Below are 4,990 nucleotides of genomic sequence, written 5' to 3'. Positions count from 1 at the left end.
TGTTGTGATTTTTCTCCTCATGGAGCTAGTTCAAGTCGTCTTATTTCTCTCTCCTCAGTAAGAACCTCACATAGTCATCTAGTCATTGATTTATTCAACTGGCCAAAAAATTGTTTTTTGCTGTCAGATGGCTTTTGTAATGAATGCATAGTTGTCTTCACTGAATTATGCTTCAGTGCTGGGTAGACCTGGTGAATTTGATAGGAATTAAACCAAGACATTAATTGAGAACGATCAACATTATATCATGTGTGAGATAGCCGACAGAAAAATCTGTCTTTTAGTCCTCTACATAGAAAACTACACAACACTGAAGAAAGAAATTAAGGACGACATAAATAAATGGAAGCATATACTGTGTTCATGGATTGGAAGAATTAACATCATCCAAAAGTTCATACAAACATAGCAAGTTATAGATTCAATGCAATCCCTATTAAAACATCAATGACATAATTCACAGACATAGAATAAATATTTAAGAAATTTATGTGGGACCATAAATCACCCTGAAGAGCCACATCAATTTTGAGAAAGAAAAAGAAAGTAGGAGGGATCACAATACCTGACATCAAACTATACTACAAAGCCATTCTTATCAAAATAGTTTGGTACTTTTATAAGAACAACCACATAGATCAATAGAACAGAGTAGAGAGCCCAAAAAGAAACCCATGTCTCTATGGTCAATGAATATTCGACAAAGGGGGCAGAAGCATAAAATGGAGTAATAATATCCTCTTCAAAAAATGGTGTTGGGAGAGCTGGGTAGCTACAAGCAAAACACAGAAACTCAATCACCAACTTACATTATACACAAAAATAAACTTAAGATAGATAAAAGACTTAAATATAAGTCATGACGCCATAAAAGTCCTGGAGGAGAACATAGGCAGGAAACTCTCATATATCCCATGCAGCAATATATTCATTGATATGTCCCCTAGAACAAAGGGCATAAAGGAAAACATAAACGAGTGACACTTCATCCAAATAAGAAGATTCTGTATATTAAAAAAAAAAATCAGCAAAATGAAAAGGGAACCAAACGTATGGGAAAATATGTTTGGCAATGATACCTCAGACAGGGGTTTGGTCTCAAAAATAGATAAATAACTCTCACAACTCCACTCCAGGAATACACAGAATCCAATTCAAAAATGGGCAAAGGGCCTGAATAGACACTTCTCCAAGGAGGACATTCACAGGGCCCAGAGACATATGCAAGGATGCTCATCATAATTAACCATTAAAGAAATGCAAATTAAAACCACTATAAGATATCACTTCACACAGGTCAGAATAGCCCACATAAATAAATCAACAAACACCAGATGCTGGTGAGGTTGTGGAGAAAGGGGAACCCTAGTCCACTGTTGGTGGGAATGCAGACTGTGGGAAACACTGCACCACTGTGGAAAACCTTGAACCACTGTGGAAAACCGTGGCTGCACCACTGTGGAAAACACAGTGGAATTTCCTCAAAAAGCTAAGAATGGAACTGCCTCTTGACCAAGCATTTGCATTGCTGGGATTATACCCTAAGAATCTGAGAACACCAATTCCAAAGAACCTATGCACCCCAATGTTCATAACAGCAGAATTTACAGCAGCCAAGTGCTGGAAGCAACCTAAGTTCCCATCAGTAAATGAGTCGATCAAAAAAACATAGTACGTTTACACAATGGGATACTACACAGCAGAAAGAAAGAAAGATCTATTATCTTTCGCTACAGAATGAATGGAACTGAGGAGAGTTATGCTAAGCAAAATACGCCAGAAAGCCAAAGTCAAATACCCTATGATCTCACCTGTAAGTGGAACCTGATCAGCAAAGCAAGCAGGCAATGAAAATATGACCAGTGACACTGAAAGAAAGAGGAAACTGATAGCTATGGAAGGGAGAAGGGAGGCAGGTAGCAGAGGTGGGAAGGAAAATGGTGAGATCAAGGAGTGAAGGACAAATGGGTGAAGACAAGGAGGGGAAGGATTGATGGGGGAGGTAGGGGTGGGTAGGGCAGGGTGAAGTGGTGTCGGGCAAATGGAGACAAATGTATTTGAAAATTTAAAGAAAGGAATAAAACATTTGAATACAGTATTTAAAATAATATTTTTTTCCATGCTCACTTTGACAGCACATATAGTAAAAAGGAATCATTCAGAGAAGATTAGCATGGCCCCTGAGGAAGGGTGACATGCAAATCCATGAAGCGTTCCATATTTTTTTAGTTAATTTTGGACAAATGAGGCAAGAGCATTCAATGAAGTAAAGACAGTCTCTTCAACAAAGGAACACACATAGAGGACCCACGGGCATGGGCAATCAGGGAGACTGAGTGTGGGAGTTGTGGGGGTGGGATGGGGTGAGCAATGGGGACAAGGGGGGACAACTATAACTGATCAACAATAAATAAAAAAATAAAACAAAAAATGTGTCTATTTTATGGAAAAATGCTAAATGGTCTTTTTTGGCCAACCAACTATTTTGAAAACTATCTCATCTTCTTTACTCAGTAACTTTAAAAAAGGAATTTTAGCTTTTGACACAATGGTGAAAAACCCAGAGGGTGTTATGCTGTAATAAGTGTGTGTGGTCCCAGGTAGGAGCTGGGCATATTGGGCCATCACATCACAATCTGTATAAATTGCTGACCACTCTGCTCTAGGCAAGATGCTCCTATAAATTATAATGTGCAAAGTCAGCTGGAATTTAAAAATAAAAAACGGAATTAACCCAAATGTCATGGAGTCTAAGGCAAGGTTGTGGGGCAGAGGTCAACAGGTAGGGGACATGGCTGAACCCAGGACAGTGCTCATACATTTCATCTTTATTGGGAAACTTCAGAGCACCTGTAGGTGTATTAGAGACTCCCACTGAACTCCTCATCCTAGTTCTACTCTCTGGTGGTTCAAACTGCAGTAAGCAAACTGGCAGCAACTAACCAGGACTTAGTATAAAATATCTGACTTGCTATAGGCCCTTTGTGTGATTTCAATTCTTCAAGACAAATAGTTCCTGTCCTCTTGCTGTGTGTTTGTTTCCAGCCTGGACATCCACGCAAAGCTGTTGTTTGGTCCTCTGCCTCTGTGCGTTGTCATCGACAATTGGTGCTGAAGCATGTCATCAGTGTCATCAAGGTAATGATCTTCTACATCAGGATTCTTCCTCATCTGGTTGTGGGTTTTTTATTTTTATCAATAAATGGGTAAAGAATACCAAAGTCATTTAAAGCTTCTTAAAAATAACAGAAATAGGCAAGAAAAATACAAAACCATTTTTAGTTTCAAGAAATAATAAAGGAACCATTAAAATAACACATCATTATCACAATCAGATTAATGTGTATTAAAAATATTGGTGATATCAAGTATTGGCAATGGTGAAAGGAACTGCATATTCATAGACTCTTTTTCTTCATTTTCTTAAAGCAGGGCCTTTAGCATATTTTGCAGTGCTGGTTTGATGAAGGCATATTCTTCTAGTCATCTTCTGTCAGGAAAACTTATTTCACCTTCCATTTTAATTGAGAGTCTTGCTGTGTAGATCATTCTAGGTTGTAGGCCTTTGCTTTTCATTAGTTGGAATATTTCTCGCCACTCCCTTCTGGCTTGCAGTGTTTCTGTTGAGAAGCCAGCTGCTATCCTCATCGGGGCTCCCTTATATGTTCCTATCTTTCTCCCCATTGCTGCCTTTAGGAGCCTCTGTTTATTTTTTATAGTTGCCATTTTAGTCATGATATGTCTTGGAGTGGTCCTCACTAAGTTCCCCATTGATAGGATCCTCTCAGCTTCCTGGACTTGTGTGACTTTTTCTCTCTTCCAATTAGGGAAGTTTTCCATCCTTACTTTTCACACAGGTTCTCTATCCCTTCTTCCTCCTCTTCACCTTCTTGTATCTTTATTATACGGATATTATTACGTTTAAGGTTGCCCTGCATTTCCCTCACTGACTCTTCTTTCTTTTTGAGTCTTTTTAAAATTTTCTTCTTCTTTCTGAGAGCTTTTTTCTACATTGTTCCCCAGATCGCTGATTCTATCTACAGCTTCAACTAGTCTACTTTTCACTTCCTCTACTGTGTTCTTCAATTCATAAAGTGTATTCTTCATTTCCTCTTCTCTCTTATTTATAGTTTCAATGTCTTTTTTAATGTTGATATAGTTTGCAGTCAGTTCCTCTTAGTTTCTCTGTATTTATTTATTTATTTTTATTCTCGCTGAGCTCACTGAGCTCATTGAGCTTCCTTAGAATCGTTGTTTGGAACTCAATATCTGATAGTTGAATTACCTCTATTTATTTAATCCTCTTTTTGCGGATTCCTTCTTTCCCTTGAATTGGAGGATATTCCTTTGTTTTCCCATTATCTGTGAGACTCTTCTTTTTTGCTTCCACTTCTTAAATTTATCTGTCTTGACTTCCTGACTTTGTGATGTGAATTTCTATGGTAGGGGACCACTGATTTTACTTTCTGGATCAGCCTCTGATGATGCAAGGTGTTGTTGTCCCTGTCTGAACTTGGGCAGTCTGTTTGAGATTTCCTGGAATCTACTGCCTGTGGCTGTGTCCTTCTGTTAATCTAGTCACTCTACACTCAGCAGGGTGACTTAGGCATCACAGGGCACAGTAGAGTCACTCTGGTGCGCAGGGTTATTGGGTCTTCTCACCCTCTTGCTGCTCAGAGCGGGGATTTCTGCCTGAGCAAGAAAGCTGCTGTCATATGGAGGATGAGTCAGCACCCAGATCCTGCTGGCTACTCTCTAAGTTCTCTCCCTAAAGCCTTTCTCCCCAGTCTCTCCTTAGGCATCTCTAGCCCACTCTTCCTCTGCCTTTGCCTGAGATCAGGGTAAGTGACTGTAAATTAAAACTTATGTGTGGGTCCTTTCAACAAATATTTGTGTCTCCAGTTACCTGTCTCTGGAAGAGAGCAACCCTGCCACTTTTTGAAGCTGGCAGTCATCTGTGTACTTTTTGGCCTCTGGTGTTATAGGATGG

The 4,990-nt window shown here is 39.3% G+C and overlaps 1 non-coding gene across 1 annotated transcript; it reads left to right on the top strand.

The window, feature by feature from the left end:
* The first annotated feature begins 2,119 nt into the window (after positions 1-2,119).
* LOC129064953 (U6 spliceosomal RNA) lies at positions 2,120-2,225 on the top strand. The gene has a single exon (XR_008528548.1). It is a non-coding gene; the product is annotated as a U6 spliceosomal RNA (small nuclear RNA).
* The last annotated feature ends 2,765 nt before the right edge of the window (positions 2,226-4,990 follow it).

Source organism: Pteronotus mesoamericanus, unplaced genomic scaffold (assembly GCF_021234165.1).
Source record: "Pteronotus mesoamericanus isolate MK-2021 breed Mesoamerican mustached bat unplaced genomic scaffold, CSHL_Meso_final contig_170, whole genome shotgun sequence".
Classification (NCBI taxonomy): domain Eukaryota; kingdom Metazoa; phylum Chordata; class Mammalia; order Chiroptera; family Mormoopidae; genus Pteronotus; species Pteronotus mesoamericanus.
Note: the sequence above shows the minus strand (reverse complement) of the source record. Positions and strands in the feature narration are given on the sequence as shown.